The sequence below is a fragment of the Maylandia zebra genome, linkage group LG22 (assembly GCF_041146795.1).
Source record: "Maylandia zebra isolate NMK-2024a linkage group LG22, Mzebra_GT3a, whole genome shotgun sequence".
Classification (NCBI taxonomy): Eukaryota; Metazoa; Chordata; class Actinopteri; order Cichliformes; family Cichlidae; genus Maylandia; species Maylandia zebra.
In genome coordinates, this window is record NC_135187.1 from 32103771 (window position 1) to 32121982 (window position 18212).

Genomic DNA, 18212 nt, shown 5'->3' on the forward strand with positions numbered 1-18212 from the left:
ATAAGATAAAGCCATAAACATGTTTGTCTGAGTCTTCTATCAAAAGTTACATCGATTTATATGAAGTTGTTCAAAAACGCTTTATTTCGCCAAGACAATGCGTTTCTCACTGTTACATGCATTTGAATGGGAAAGTCGCCTGAAACAAAGTATAGGTTTTCATTATGTGAATAATTTTAAAGTCTTAGCTCAAACGGCTGCAAAACCTGTTTGCCCAGCACGGGGATATTGAGTTCTATAAGATAAAGCCATAAACATGTTTGTCTGAGTCTTCTATCAAAAGTTACAGCGATTTATATGAAGTTGTTCAAAAACGCTTTATTTCGCCAAGACAATGCGTTTCTCACTGTTACATGCATTTGAATGGGAAACTCGCCTGAGACAAAGTATAGGTTTTCATTATGTGAATAATTTTAAAATCTTAGCTCAAACGGCTGCAAAACCTGTTCTGTTTGCCCAGCACGGGGATATTGAGTTCTGTAAGATAAAGCCATAAACATGTTTGTCTGAGTCTTCTATCAAAAGTTACAGCGATTTATATGAAGTTGTTCAAAAACGCTTTATTTCGCCAAGACAATGCGTTTCTCACTGTTACATGCATTTGAATGGGAAAGTCGCCTGAGACAAAGTATAGGTTTTCATTATGTGAATAATTTTAAAGTCGTAGCTCAAACGGCTGCAAAACCTGTTCTGTTTGCCCAGCACGGGGATATTGAGTTCTATAAGATGAAGCCATAAACATGTTTGTCTGAGTCTTCTATCAAAAGTTACAGCGATTTATATGAAGTTGTTCAAAAACGCTTTATTTCGCCAAGACAATGCGTTTCTCACTGTTACATGCATTTGAATGGGAAAGTCGCCTGAGACAAAGTATAGGTTTTCATTATGTGAATAATTTTAAAATCTTAGCTCAAACGGCTGCAAAACCTGTTTGCCCAGCACTGGGATATTGAGTTCTACAAGATAAAGCCATAAACATGTTTGTCTGAGTCTTCTATCAAAAGTTACAGCGATTTATATGAAGTTGTTCAAAAACGCTTTATTTCGCCAAGACAATGCGTTTCTCACTGTTACATGCATTTGAATGGGAAACTCGCCTGAGACAAAGTATAGGTTTTCATTATGTGAATAATTTTAAAATCTTAGCTCAAACGGCTGCAAAACCTGTTCTGTTTGCCCAGCACGGGATATTGAGTTCTATAAGATAAAGCCATAAACATGTTTGTCTGAGTCTTCTATGAAAAGTTACAGCGATTTATATGAAGTTGTTCAAAAACGCTTTATTTCGCCAAGACAGTGTGTTTCTCACTGTTACATGCATTTGAATGGGAAACTCGCCTGAGACAATGTATAGGTTTTCATTATGTGAATAATTTTAAAATCTTAGCTCAAACGGCTGCAAAACCTGTTTGCCCAGCACGGGGATATTGAGTTCTGTAAGATAAAGCCATAAACATGTTTGTCTGAGTCTTCTATCAAAGGTTATAGCGATTTATATGAAGTTGTTCAAAAACGCTTTATTTCGCCAAGACAGTGTGTTTCTCACTGTTACATGCATTTGAATGGGAAAGTCGCCTGAGACAAAGTATAGGTTTTCATTATGTGAATAATTTTAAAGTCGTAGCTCAAACGGCTGCAAAACCTGTTTGCCCAGCACGGGGATATTGAGTTCTACAAGATAAAGCCATAAACATGTTTGTCTGAGTCTTCTATCAAAAGTTACAGCGATTTATATGAAGTTGTTCAAAAACGCTTTATTTCGCCAAGACAATGCGTTTCTCACTGTTACATGCATTTGAATGGGAAACTCGCCTGAGACAAAGTATAGGTTTTCATTATGTGAATAATTTTAAAATCTTAGCTCAAACGGCTGCAAAACCTGTTTGCCCAGCACGGGGATATTGAGTTCTGTAAGATAAAGCCATAAACATGTTTGTCTGAGTCTTCTATCAAAGGTTACAGTGATTTATATGAAGTTGTACAAAAACGCTTTATTTCGCCAAGACAGTGTGTTTCTCACTGTTACATGCATTTGAATGGGAAACTCGCCTGAGACAAAGTATAGGTTTTCATTATGTGAATAATTTTAAAATCTTAGCTCAAACGGCTGCAAAACCTGTTCTGTTTGCCCAGCACGGGGATATTGAGTTCTATAAGATGAAGTCATAAACATGTTTGTCTGAGTCCTCTATCAAAGGTTACAGCGATTTATATGAAGTTGTTCAAAAACGCTTTATTTCGCCAAGACAATGTGTTTCTCACTGTTACATGCATTTGAATGGGAAACTCGCCTGAGACAAAGTATAGGTTTTCATTATGTGAATAATTTTAAAATCTCAGCTCAAACGGCTGCAAAACCTGTTTGCCCAGCACGGGGATATTGAGTTCTATAAGATAAAGCCATAAACATGTTTGTCTGAGTCTTCTATCAAAGGTTACAGCGATTTATATGAAGTTGTTCAAAAACGCTTTATTTCGCCAAGACAATGCGTTTCTCACTGTTACATGCATTTGAATGGGAAACTCGCCTGAGACAAAGTATAGGTTTTCATTATGTGAATAATTTTAAAATCTTAGCTCAAACGGCTGCAAAACCTGTTCTGTTTGCCCAGCACGGGGATATTGAGTTCTATAAGATAAAGCCATAAACATGTTTGTCTGAGTCTTCTATCAAAAGTTACAGCGATTTATATGAAGTTGTTCAAAAACGCTTTATTTCGCCAAGACAATGCGTTTCTCACTGTTACATGCATTTGAATGGGAAACTCGCCTGAGACAAAGTATAGGTTTTCATTATGTGAATAATTTTAAAATCTTAGCTCAAACGGCTGCAAAACCTGTTTGCCCAGCACGGGGATATTGAGTTCTACAAGATAAAGCCATAAACATGTTTGTCTGAGTCTTCTATCAAAAGTTACAGCGATTTATATGAAGTTGTACAAAAACGCTTTATTTCGCCAAGACAGTGTGTTTCTCACTGTTACATGCATTTGAATGGGAAAGTCGCCTGAGACAAAGTATAGGTTTTCATTATGTGAATAATTTTAAAATCTTAGCTCAAACGGCTGCAAAACCTGTTTGCCCAGCACGGGGATATTGAGTTCTATAAGATAAAGCCATAAACATGTTTGTCTGAGTCTTCTATCAAAGGTTACAGCGATTTATATGAAGTTGTACAAAAACGCTTTATTTCGCCAAGACAGTGTGTTTCTCACTGTTACATGCATTTGAATGGGAAACTCGCCTGAAACAAAGTATAGGTTTTCATTATGTGAATAATTTTAAAATCTTAGCTCAAACGGCTGCAAAACCTGTTCTGTTTGCCCAGCACGGGGATATTGAGTTCTATAAGATAAAGCCATAAACATGTTTGTCTGAGTCTTCTATCAAAAGTTACAGCGATTTATATGAAGTTGTTCAAAAACGCTTTATTTCGCCAAGACAATGCGTTTCTCACTGTTACATGCATTTGAATGGGAAACTCGCCTGAGACAAAGTATAGGTTTTCATTATGTGAATAATTTTAAAGTCTTAGCTCAAACGGCTGCAAAACCTGTTCTGTTTGCCCAGCACGGGGATATTGAGTTCTATAAGATAAAGCCATAAACATGTTTGTCTGAGTCTTCTATCAAAAGTTACATCGATTTATATGAAGTTGTTCAAAAACGCTTTATTTCGCCAAGACAATGCGTTTCTCACTGTTACATGCATTTGAATGGGAAAGTCGCCTGAAACAAAGTATAGGTTTTCATTATGTGAATAATTTTAAAGTCTTAGCTCAAACGGCTGCAAAACCTGTTTGCCCAGCACGGGGATATTGAGTTCTATAAGATAAAGCCATAAACATGTTTGTCTGAGTCTTCTATCAAAAGTTACAGCGATTTATATGAAGTTGTTCAAAAACGCTTTATTTCGCCAAGACAATGCGTTTCTCACTGTTACATGCATTTGAATGGGAAACTCGCCTGAGACAAAGTATAGGTTTTCATTATGTGAATAATTTTAAAATCTTAGCTCAAACGGCTGCAAAACCTGTTCTGTTTGCCCAGCACGGGGATATTGAGTTCTGTAAGATAAAGCCATAAACATGTTTGTCTGAGTCTTCTATCAAAAGTTACAGCGATTTATATGAAGTTGTTCAAAAACGCTTTATTTCGCCAAGACAATGCGTTTCTCACTGTTACATGCATTTGAATGGGAAAGTCGCCTGAGACAAAGTATAGGTTTTCATTATGTGAATAATTTTAAAGTCGTAGCTCAAACGGCTGCAAAACCTGTTCTGTTTGCCCAGCACGGGGATATTGAGTTCTATAAGATGAAGCCATAAACATGTTTGTCTGAGTCTTCTATCAAAAGTTACAGCGATTTATATGAAGTTGTTCAAAAACGCTTTATTTCGCCAAGACAATGCGTTTCTCACTGTTACATGCATTTGAATGGGAAAGTCGCCTGAGACAAAGTATAGGTTTTCATTATGTGAATAATTTTAAAATCTTAGCTCAAACGGCTGCAAAACCTGTTTGCCCAGCACTGGGATATTGAGTTCTACAAGATAAAGCCATAAACATGTTTGTCTGAGTCTTCTATCAAAAGTTACAGCGATTTATATGAAGTTGTTCAAAAACGCTTTATTTCGCCAAGACAATGCGTTTCTCACTGTTACATGCATTTGAATGGGAAACTCGCCTGAGACAAAGTATAGGTTTTCATTATGTGAATAATTTTAAAATCTTAGCTCAAACGGCTGCAAAACCTGTTCTGTTTGCCCAGCACGGGATATTGAGTTCTATAAGATAAAGCCATAAACATGTTTGTCTGAGTCTTCTATGAAAAGTTACAGCGATTTATATGAAGTTGTTCAAAAACGCTTTATTTCGCCAAGACAGTGTGTTTCTCACTGTTACATGCATTTGAATGGGAAACTCGCCTGAGACAAAGTATAGGTTTTCATTATGTGAATAATTTTAAAATCTTAGCTCAAACGGCTGCAAAACCTGTTTGCCCAGCACGGGGATATTGAGTTCTGTAAGATAAAGCCATAAACATGTTTGTCTGAGTCTTCTATCAAAGGTTATAGCGATTTATATGAAGTTGTTCAAAAACGCTTTATTTCGCCAAGACAGTGTGTTTCTCACTGTTACATGCATTTGAATGGGAAAGTCGCCTGAGACAAAGTATAGGTTTTCATTATGTGAATAATTTTAAAGTCGTAGCTCAAACGGCTGCAAAACCTGTTTGCCCAGCACTGGGATATTGAGTTCTACAAGATAAAGCCATAAACATGTTTGTCTGAGTCTTCTATCAAAAGTTACAGCGATTTATATGAAGTTGTTCAAAAACGCTTTATTTCGCCAAGACAATGCGTTTCTCACTGTTACATGCATTTGAATGGGAAACTCGCCTGAGACAAAGTATAGGTTTTCATTATGTGAATAATTTTAAAATCTTAGCTCAAACGGCTGCAAAACCTGTTTGCCCAGCACGGGGATATTGAGTTCTGTAAGATAAAGCCATAAACATGTTTGTCTGAGTCTTCTATCAAAGGTTACAGTGATTTATATGAAGTTGTACAAAAACGCTTTATTTCGCCAAGACAGTGTGTTTCTCACTGTTACATGCATTTGAATGGGAAACTCGCCTGAGACAAAGTATAGGTTTTCATTATGTGAATAATTTTAAAATCTTAGCTCAAACGGCTGCAAAACCTGTTCTGTTTGCCCAGCACGGGGATATTGAGTTCTATAAGATGAAGTCATAAACATGTTTGTCTGAGTCCTCTATCAAAGGTTACAGCGATTTATATGAAGTTGTTCAAAAACGCTTTATTTCGCCAAGACAATGTGTTTCTCACTGTTACATGCATTTGAATGGGAAACTCGCCTGAGACAAAGTATAGGTTTTCATTATGTGAATAATTTTAAAATCTCAGCTCAAACGGCTGCAAAACCTGTTTGCCCAGCACGGGGATATTGAGTTCTATAAGATAAAGCCATAAACATGTTTGTCTGAGTCTTCTATCAAAGGTTACAGCGATTTATATGAAGTTGTTCAAAAACGCTTTATTTCGCCAAGACAATGCGTTTCTCACTGTTACATGCATTTGAATGGGAAACTCGCCTGAGACAAAGTATAGGTTTTCATTATGTGAATAATTTTAAAATCTTAGCTCAAACGGCTGCAAAACCTGTTCTGTTTGCCCAGCACGGGGATATTGAGTTCTATAAGATAAAGCCATAAACATGTTTGTCTGAGTCTTCTATCAAAAGTTACAGCGATTTATATGAAGTTGTTCAAAAACGCTTTATTTCGCCAAGACAATGCGTTTCTCACTGTTACATGCATTTGAATGGGAAACTCGCCTGAGACAAAGTATAGGTTTTCATTATGTGAATAATTTTAAAATCTTAGCTCAAACGGCTGCAAAACCTGTTTGCCCAGCACGGGGATATTGAGTTCTACAAGATAAAGCCATAAACATGTTTGTCTGAGTCTTCTATCAAAAGTTACAGCGATTTATATGAAGTTGTACAAAAACGCTTTATTTCGCCAAGACAGTGTGTTTCTCACTGTTACATGCATTTGAATGGGAAAGTCGCCTGAGACAAAGTATAGGTTTTCATTATGTGAATAATTTTAAAATCTTAGCTCAAACGGCTGCAAAACCTGTTTGCCCAGCACGGGGATATTGAGTTCTATAAGATAAAGCCATAAACATGTTTGTCTGAGTCTTCTATCAAAGGTTACAGCGATTTATATGAAGTTGTTCAAAAACGCTTTATTTCGCCAAGACAATGCGTTTCTCACTGTTACATGCATTTGAATGGGAAACTCGCCTGAGACAAAGTATAGGTTTTCATTATGTGAATAATTTTAAAATCTTAGCTCAAACGGCTGCAAAACCTGTTCTGTTTGCCCAGCACGGGGATATTGAGTTCTATAAGATAAAGCCATAAACATGTTTGTCTGAGTCTTCTATCAAAAGTTACAGCGATTTATATGAAGTTGTTCAAAAACGCTTTATTTCGCCAAGACAATGCGTTTCTCACTGTTACATGCATTTGAATGGGAAACTCGCCTGAGACAAAGTATAGGTTTTCATTATGTGAATAATTTTAAAATCTTAGCTCAAACGGCTGCAAAACCTGTTTGCCCAGCACGGGGATATTGAGTTCTGTAAGATAAAGCCATAAACATGTTTGTCTGAGTCTTCTATCAAAGGTTACAGTGATTTATATGAAGTTGTACAAAAACGCTTTATTTCGCCAAGACAGTGTGTTTCTCACTGTTACATGCATTTGAATGGGAAACTCGCCTGAGACAAAGTATAGGTTTTCATTATGTGAATAATTTTAAAATCTTAGCTCAAACGGCTGCAAAACCTGTTCTGTTTGCCCAGCACGGGGATATTGAGTTCTATAAGATGAAGTCATAAACATGTTTGTCTGAGTCCTCTATCAAAGGTTACAGCGATTTATATGAAGTTGTTCAAAAACGCTTTATTTCGCCAAGACAATGTGTTTCTCACTGTTACATGCATTTGAATGGGAAACTCGCCTGAGACAAAGTATAGGTTTTCATTATGTGAATAATTTTAAAATCTCAGCTCAAACGGCTGCAAAACCTGTTTGCCCAGCACGGGGATATTGAGTTCTATAAGATAAAGCCATAAACATGTTTGTCTGAGTCTTCTATCAAAGGTTACAGCGATTTATATGAAGTTGTTCAAAAACGCTTTATTTCGCCAAGACAATGCGTTTCTCACTGTTACATGCATTTGAATGGGAAACTCGCCTGAGACAAAGTATAGGTTTTCATTATGTGAATAATTTTAAAATCTTAGCTCAAACGGCTGCAAAACCTGTTCTGTTTGCCCAGCACGGGGATATTGAGTTCTATAAGATAAAGCCATAAACATGTTTGTCTGAGTCTTCTATCAAAAGTTACAGCGATTTATATGAAGTTGTTCAAAAACGCTTTATTTCGCCAAGACAATGCGTTTCTCACTGTTACATGCATTTGAATGGGAAACTCGCCTGAGACAAAGTATAGGTTTTCATTATGTGAATAATTTTAAAATCTTAGCTCAAACGGCTGCAAAACCTGTTTGCCCAGCACGGGGATATTGAGTTCTACAAGATAAAGCCATAAACATGTTTGTCTGAGTCTTCTATCAAAAGTTACAGCGATTTATATGAAGTTGTACAAAAACGCTTTATTTCGCCAAGACAGTGTGTTTCTCACTGTTACATGCATTTGAATGGGAAAGTCGCCTGAGACAAAGTATAGGTTTTCATTATGTGAATAATTTTAAAATCTTAGCTCAAACGGCTGCAAAACCTGTTTGCCCAGCACGGGGATATTGAGTTCTATAAGATAAAGCCATAAACATGTTTGTCTGAGTCTTCTATCAAAGGTTACAGCGATTTATATGAAGTTGTTCAAAAACGCTTTATTTCGCCAAGACAATGCGTTTCTCACTGTTACATGCATTTGAATGGGAAAGTCGCCTGAGACAAAGTATAGGTTTTCATTATGTGAATAATTTTAAAATCTTAGCTCAAACGGCTGCAAAACCTGTTCTGTTTGCCCAGCACGGGGATATTGAGTTCTATAAGATAAAGCCATAAACATGTTTGTCTGAGTCTTCTATCAAAAGTTACAGCGATTTATATGAAGTTGTTCAAAAACGCTTTATTTCGCCAAGACAATGCGTTTCTCACTGTTACATGCATTTGAATGGGAAACTCGCCTGAGACAAAGTATAGGTTTTCATTATGTGAATAATTTTAAAATCTTAGCTCAAACGGCTGCAAAACCTGTTTGCCCAGCACTGGGATATTGAGTTCTACAAGATAAAGCCATAAACATGTTTGTCTGAGTCTTCTATCAAAAGTTACAGCGATTTATATGAAGTTGTACAAAAACGCTTTATTTCGCCAAGACAGTGTGTTTCTCACTGTTACATGCATTTGAATGGGAAACTCGCCTGAGACAAAGTATAGGTTTTCATTATGTGAATAATTTTAAAATCTTAGCTCAAACGGCTGCAAAACCTGTTTGCCCAGCACGGGGATATTGAGTTCTATAAGATAAAGCCATAAACATGTTTGTCTGAGTCTTCTATCAAAAGTTACAGCGATTTATATGAAGTTGTTCAAAAACGCTTTATTTCGTCAAGACAATGCGTTTCTCACTGTTACATGCATTTGAATGGGAAACTCGCCTGAGACAAAGTATAGGTTTTCATTATGTGAATAATTTTAAAATCTTAGCTCAAACGGCTGCAAAACCTGTTTGCCCAGCACTGGGATATTGAGTTCTACAAGATAAAGCCATAAACATGTTTGTCTGAGTCTTCTATCAAAGGTTACAGCGATTTATATGAAGTTGTACAAAAACGCTTTATTTTGCCAAGACAGTGTGTTTCTCACTGTTACATGCATTTGAATGGGAAACTCGCCTGAGACAAAGTATAGGTTTTCATTATGTGAATAATTTTAAAATCTTAGCTCAAACGGCTGCAAAACCTGTTCTGTTTGCCCAGCACGGGGATATTGAGTTCTATAAGGTGAAGCCATAAACATGTTTGTCTGAGTCTTCTATGAAAAGTTACAGCGATTTATATGAAGTTGTTCAAAAACGCTTTATTTCGCCAAGACAATGCGTTTCTCACTTGTTACATGCATTTGAATGGGAAACTCGCCTGAGACAAAGTATAGGTTTTCATTATGTGAATAATTTTAAAATCTTAGCTCAAACGGCTGCAAAACCTGTTTGCCCAGCACGGGGATATTGAGTTCTATAAGATAAAGCCATAAACATGTTTGTCTGAGTCTTCTATCAAAAGTTACAGCGATTTATATGAAGTTGTTCAAAAACGCTTTATTTCGTCAAGACAATGCGTTTCTCACTGTTACATGCATTTGAATGGGAAACTCGCCTGAAACAAAGTATAGGTTTTCATTATGTGAATAATTTTAAAATCTCAGCTCAAACGGCTGCAAAACCTGTTTGCCCAGCACGGGGATATTGAGTTCTATAAGATAAAGCCATAAACATGTTTGTCTGAGTCTTCTATCAAAGGTTACAGCGATTTATATGAAGTTGTACAAAAACGCTTTATTTCGCCAAGACAGTGTGTTTCTCACTGTTACATGCATTTGAATGGGAAACTCGCCTGAGACAAAGTATAGGTTTTCATTATGTGAATAATTTTAAAATCTTAGCTCAAACGGCTGCAAAACCTGTTCTGTTTGCCCAGCACGGGGATATTGCGTTCTATAAGATAAAGCCATTACCATGTTTGTCTGAGTCTTCTATCAAAGGTTACAGCGATTTATATGAAGTTGTTCAAAAACGCTTTATTTCGCCAAGACAATGCGTTTCTCACTGTTACATGCATTTGAATGGGAAACTCGCCTGAGACAAAGTATAGGTTTTCATTATGTGAATAATTTTAAAATCTTAGCTCAAACGGCTGCAAAACCTGTTCTGTTTGCCCAGCACGGGGATATTGCGTTCTATAAGATAAAGCCATTACCATGTTTGTCTGAGTCTTCTATCAAAGGTTACAGCGATTTATATGAAGTTGTTCAAAAACGCTTTATTTCGCCAAGACAATGCGTTTCTCACTGTTACATGCATTTGAATGGGAAACTCGCCTGAGACAAAGTATAGGTTTTCATTATGTGAATAATTTTAAAATCTTAGCTCAAACGGCTGCAAAACCTGTTTGCCCAGCACGGGGATATTGAGTTCTATAAGATAAAGCCATAAACATGTTTGTCTGAGTCTTCTATCAAAAGTTACAGCGATTTATATGAAGTTGTTCAAAAACGCTTTATTTCGCCAAGACAATGCGTTTCTCACTGTTACATGCATTTGAATGGGAAACTCGCCTGAGACAAAGTATAGGTTTTCATTATGTGAATAATTTTAAAATCTTAGCTCAAACGGCTGCAAAACCTGTTTGCCCAGCACTGGGATATTGAGTTCTACAAGATAAAGCCATAAACATGTTTGTCTGAGTCTTCTATCAAAAGTTACAGCGATTTATATGAAGTTGTACAAAAACGCTTTATTTCGCCAAGACAGTGTGTTTCTCACTGTTACATGCATTTGAATGGGAAACTCGCCTGAAACAAAGTATAGGTTTTCATTATGTGAATAATTTTAAAATCTTAGCTCAAACGGCTGCAACACCTGTTTGCCCAGCACTGGGATATTGAGTTCTATAAGATAAAGCCATAAACATGTTTGTCTGAGTCTTCTATCAAAGGTTACAGCGATTTATATGAAGTTGTACAAAAACGCTTTATTTCGCCAAGACAGTGTGTTTCTCACTGTTACATGCATTTGAATGGGAAACTCGCCTGAGACAAAGTATAGGTTTTCATTATGTGAATAATTTTAAAATCTTAGCTCAAACGGCTGCAAAACCTGTTTGCCCAGCACGGGGATATTGAGTTCTGTAAGATAAAGCCATAAACATGTTTGTCTGAGTCTTCTATCAAAGGTTACAGCGATTTATATGAAGTTGTACAAAAACGCTTTATTTCGCCAAGACAGTGTGTTTCTCACTGTTACATGCATTTGAATGGGAAACTCGCCTGAAACAAAGTATAGGTTTTCATTATGTGAATAATTTTAAAATCTTAGCTCAAACGGCTGCAAAACCTGTTTGCCCAGCACTGGGATATTGAGTTCTATAAGATAAAGCCATAAACATGTTTGTCTGAGTCTTCTATCAAAAGTTACAGCGATTTATATGAAGTTGTACAAAAACGCTTTATTTCGCCAAGACAGTGTGTTTCTCACTGTTACATGCATTTGAATGGGAAACTCGCCTGAAACAAAGTATAGGTTTTCATTATGTGAATAATTTTAAAATCTTAGCTCAAACGGCTGCAAAACCTGTTTGCCCAGCACGGGGATATTGAGTTCTATAAGATAAAGCCATAAACATGTTTGTCTGAGTCTTCTATCAAAGGTTACAGCGATTTATATGAAGTTGTACAAAAACGCTTTATTTTGCCAAGACAGTGTGTTTCTCACTGTTACATGCATTTGAATGGGAAACTCGCCTGAAACAAAGTATAGGTTTTCATTATGTGAATAATTTTAAAATCTTAGCTCAAACGGCTGCAAAACCTGTTTGCCCAGCACGGGGATATTGAGTTCTGTAAGATAAAGCCATAAACATGTTTGTCTGAGTCTTCTATCAAAGGTTACAGCGATTTATATGAAGTTGTACAAAAACGCTTTATTTCGCCAAGACAGTGTGTTTCTCACTGTTACATGCATTTGAATGGGAAACTCGCCTGAAACAAAGTATAGGTTTTCATTATGTGAATAATTTTAAAATCTTAGCTCAAACGGCTGCAAAACCTGTTCTGTTTGCCCAGCACGGGGATATTGAGTTCTATAAGATAAAGCCATAAACATGTTTGTCTGAGTCTTCTATCAAAAGTTACAGCGATTTATATGAAGTTGTTCAAAAACGCTTTATTTCGCCAAGACAATGCGTTTCTCACTGTTACATGCATTTGAATTTGAAACTCGCCTGAGACAAAGTATAGGTTTTCATTATGTGAATAATTTTAAAATCTTAGCTCAAACGGCTGCAAAACCTGTTTGCCCAGCACTGGGATATTGAGTTCTATAAGATAAAGCCATAAACATGTTTGTCTGAGTCTTCTATCAAAGGTTACAGCGATTTATATGAAGTTGTACAAAAACGCTTTATTTCGCCAAGACAGTGTATTTCTCACTGTTACATGCATTTGAATGGGAAACTCGCCTGAGACAAAGTATAGGTTTTCATTATGTGAATAATTTTAAAATCTTAGCTCAAACGGCTGCAAAACCTGTTTGCCCAGCACGGGGATATTGAGTTCTGTAAGATAAAGCCATAAACATGTTTGTCTGAGTCTTCTATCAAAGGTTACAGCGATTTATATGAAGTTGTTCAAAAACGCTTTATTTCGCCAAGACAATGCGTTTCTCACTGTTACATGCATTTGAATGGGAAACTCGCCTGAGACAAAGTATAGGTTTTCATTATGTGAATAATTTTAAAATCTTAGCTCAAACGGCTGCAAAACCTGTTTGCCCAGCACGGGGATATTGAGTTCTGTAAGATAAAGCCATAAACATGTTTGTCTGAGTCTTCTATCAAAGGTTACAGCGATTTATATGAAGTTGTTCAAAAACGCTTTATTTCGCCAAGACAGTGTGTTTCTCACTGTTACATGCATTTGAATGGGAAACTCGCCTGAGACAAAGTATAGGTTTTCATTATGTGAATAATTTTAAAATCTTAGCTCAAACGGCTGCAAAACCTGTTCTGTTTGCCCAGCACTGGGATATTGAGTTTTTATAAGATGAAGCCATAAACATGTTTCTCTGAGTCTTCTATCAAAGGTTACAGCGATTTATATGAAGTTGTTCAAAAACGCTTTATTTCGCCAAGACAATGCGTTTCTCACTGTTACATGCATTTGAATGGGAAAGTCGCCTGAGACAAAGTATAGGTTTTCATTATGTGAATAATTTTAAAATCTTAGCTCAAACGGCTGCAAAACCTGTTTGCCCAGCACTGGGATATTGAGTTCTATAAGATAAAGCCATAAACATGTTTGTCTGAGTCTTCTATCAAAAGTTACAGCGATTTATATGAAGTTGTTCAAAAACGCTTTATTTCGCCAAGACAATGCGTTTCTCACTGTTACATGCATTTGAATGGGAAAGTCGCCTGAGACAAAGTATAGGTTTTCATTATGTGAATAATTTTAAAGTCGTAGCTCAAACGGCTGCAAAACCTGTTCTGTTTGCCCAGCACGGGGATATTGAGTTCTATAAGATAAAGCCATAAACATGTTTGTCTGAGTCTTCTATGAAAAGTTACAGCGATTTATATGAAGTTGTTCAAAAACGCTTTATTTCGCCAAGACAGTGTGTTTCTCACTGTTACATGCATTTGAATGGGAAACTCGCCTGAGACAAAGTATAGGTTTTCATTATGTGAATAATTTTAAAATCTTAGCTCAAACGGCTGCAAAACCTGTTTGCCCAGCACGGGGATATTGAGTTCTGTAAGATAAAGCCATAAACATGTTTGTCTGAGTCTTCTATCAAAGGTTACAGCGATTTATATGAAGTTGTACAAAAACGCTTTATTTCGCCAAGACAGTGTGTTTCTCACTGTTACATGCATTTGAATGGGAAACTCGCCTGAAACAAAGTATAGGTTTTCATTATGTGAATAATTTTAAAATCTTAGCTCAAACGGCTGCAAAACCTGTTCTGTTTGCCCAGCACGGGGATATTGAGTTCTATAAGATGAAGCCATAAACATGTTTGTCTGAGTCTTCTATGAAAAGTTACAGCGATTTATATGAAGTTGTTCAAAAACGCTTTATTTCGCCAAGACAATGCGTTTCTCACTGTTACATGCATTTGAATGGGAAACTCGCCTGAGACAAAGTATAGGTTTTCATTATGTGAATAATTTTAAAATCTTAGCTCAAACGGCTGCAAAACCTGTTCTGTTTGCCCAGCACGGGGATATTGAGTTCTATAAGATGAAGCCATAAACATGTTTGTCTGAGTCTTCTATGAAAAGTTACAGCGATTTATATGAAGTTGTTCAAAAACGCTTTATTTCGCCAAGACAATGCGTTTCTCACTGTTACATGCATTTGAATGGGAAACTCGCCTGAGACAAAGTATAGGTTTTCATTATGTGAATAATTTTAAAATCTTAGCTCAAACGGCTGCAAAACCTGTTCTGTTTGCCCAGCACGGGGATATTGAGTTCTATAAGATGAAGCCATAAACATGTTTGTCTGAGTCTTCTATCAAAGGTTACAGCGATTTATATGAAGTTGAACAAAAACGCTTTATTTCGCCAAGACAGTGTGTTTCTCACTGTTACATGCATTTGAATGGGAAACTCGCCTGAGACAAAGTATAGGTTTTCATTATGTGAATAATTTTAAAATCTTAGCTCAAACGGCTGCAAAACCTGTTTGCCCAGCACGGGGATATTGAGTTCTATAAGATAAAGCCATTACCATGTTTGTCTGAGTCTTCTATCAAAGGTTACAGCGATTTATATGAAGTTGTTCAAAAACGCTTTATTTCGCCAAGACAATGCGTTTCTCACTGTTACATGCATTTGAATGGGAAACTCGCCTGAGACAAAGTATAGGTTTTCATTATGTGAATAATTTTAAAATCTTAGCTCAAACGGCTGCAAAACCTGTTTGCCCAGCACGGGGATATTGAGTTCTATAAGATAAAGCCATAAACATGTTTGTCTGAGTCTTCTATCAAAAGTTACAGCGATTTATATGAAGTTGTTCAAAAACGCTTTATTTCGCCAAGACAATGCGTTTCTCACTGTTACATGCATTTGAATGGGAAACTCGCCTGAGACAAAGTATAGGTTTTCATTATGTGAATAATTTTAAAATCTTAGCTCAAACGGCTGCAAAACCTGTTTGCCCAGCACGGGGATATTGAGTTCTATAAGATAAAGCCATAAACATGTTTGTCTGAGTCTTCTATCAAAAGTTACAGCGATTTATATGAAGTTGTTCAAAAACGCTTTATTTCGTCAAGACAATGCGTTTCTCACTGTTACATGCATTTGAATGGGAAACTCGCCTGAAACAAAGTATAGGTTTTCATTATGTGAATAATTTTAAAATCTCAGCTCAAACGGCTGCAAAACCTGTTTGCCCAGCACGGGGATATTGAGTTCTATAAGATGAAGCCATAAACATGTTTGTCTGAGTCTTCTATGAAAAGTTACAGCGATTTATATGAAGTTGTTCAAAAACGCTTTATTTCGCCAAGACAATGCGTTTCTCACTGTTACATGCATTTGAATGGGAAACTCGCCTGAGACAAAGTATAGGTTTTCATTATGTGAATAATTTTAAAATCTTAGCTCAAACGGCTGCAAAACCTGTTCTGTTTGCCCAGCACGGGGATATTGAGTTCTATAAGATAAAGCCATAAACATGTTTGTCTGAGTCTTCTATCAAAGGTTACAGCGATTTATATGAAGTTATTCAAAAACGCTTTATTTTGCCAAGACAATGCGTTTCTCACTGTTACATGCATTTGAATGGGAAACTCGCCTGAGACAAAGTATAGGTTTTCATTATGTGAATAATTTTAAAATCTTAGCTCAAACGGCTGCAAAACCTGTTTGCCCAGCACGGGGATATTGAGTTCTGTAAGATAAAGCCATAAACATGTTTGTCTGAGTCTTCTATCAAAGGTTACAGCGATTTATATGAAGTTGTACAAAAACGCTTTATTTCGCCAAGACAGTGTGTTTCTCACTGTTACATGCATTTGAATGGGAAACTCGCCTGAGACAAAGTATAGGTTTTCATTATGTGAATAATTTTAAAATCTTAGCTCAAACGGCTGCAAAACCTGTTCTGTTTGCCCAGCACGGGGATATTGAGTTCTATAAGATGAAGCCATAAACATGTTTGTCTGAGTCTTCTATCAAAGGTTACAGCGATTTATATGAAGTTGAACAAAAACGCTTTATTTCGCCAAGACAGTGTGTTTCTCACTGTTACATGCATTTGAATGGGAAACTCGCCTGAGACAAAGTATAGGTTTTCATTATGTGAATAATTTTAAAATCTTAGCTCAAACGGCTGCAAAACCTGTTTGCCCAGCACGGGGATATTGAGTTCTGTAAGATAAAGCCATAAACATGTTTGTCTGAGTCTTCTATCAAAGGTTACAGCGATTTATATGAAGTTGTACAAAAACGCTTTATTTCGCCAAGACAGTGTGTTTCTCACTGTTACATGCATTTGAATGGGAAACTCGCCTGAGACAAAGTATAGGTTTTCATTATGTGAATAATTTTAAAATCTTAGCTCAAACGGCTGCAAAACCTGTTCTGTTTGCCCAGCACGGGGATATTGAGTTCTATAAGATGAAGCCATAAACATGTTTGTCTGAGTCTTCTATCAAAGGTTACAGCGATTTATATGAAGTTGAACAAAAACGCTTTATTTTGCCAAGACAGTGTGTTTCTCACTGTTACATGCATTTGAATGGGAAACTCGCCTGAGACAAAGTATAGGTTTTCATTATGTGAATAATTTTAAAATCTTAGCTCAAACGGCTGCAAAACCTGTTTGCCCAGCACTGGGATATTGAGTTCTACAAGATAAAGCCATAAACATGTTTGTCTGAGTCTTCTATCAAAAGTTACAGCGATTTATATGAAGTTGTTCAAAAACGCTTTATTTCGCCAAGACAATGCGTTTCTCACTGTTACATGCATTTGAATGGGAAACTCGCCTGAGACAAAGTATAGGTTTTCATTATGTGAATAATTTTAAAATCTTAGCTCAAACGGCTGCAAAACCTGTTTGCCCAGCACGGGGATATTGAGTTCTATAAGATAAAGCCATAAACATGTTTGTCTGAGTCTTCTATCAAAGGTTACAGCGATTTATATGAAGTTGTACAAAAACGCTTTATTTCGCCAAGACAGTGTGTTTCTCACTGTTACATGCATTTGAATGGGAAACTCGCCTGAGACAAAGTATAGGTTTTCATTATGTGAATAATTTTAAAATCTTAGCTCAAACGGCTGCAAAACCTGTTTGCCCAGCACGGGGATATTGAGTTCTGTAAGATAAAGCCATAAACATGTTTGTCTGAGTCTTCTATCAAAGGTTACAGCGATTTATATGAAGTTGTTCAAAAACGCTTTATTTCGCCAAGACAATGCGTTTCTCACTGTTACATGCATTTGAATGGGAAACTCGCCTGAGACAAAGTATAGGTTTTCATTATGTGAATAATTTTAAAATCTTAGCTCAAACGGCTGCAAAACCTGTTCTATTTGCCCAGCACGGGGATATTGAGTTCTATAAGATAAAGCCATAAACATGTTTGTCTGAGTCTTCTATCAAAAGTTACAGCGATTTATATGAAGTTGTTCAAAAACGCTTTATTTCGTCAAGACAATGCGTTTCTCACTGTTACATGCATTTGAATGGGAAACTCGCCTGAGACAAAGTATAGGTTTTCATTATGTGAATAATTTTAAAATCTTAGCTCAAACGGCTGCAAAACCTGTTTGCCCAGCACTGGGATATTGAGTTCTACAAGATAAAGCCATAAACATGTTTGTCTGAGTCTTCTATCAAAGGTTACAGCGA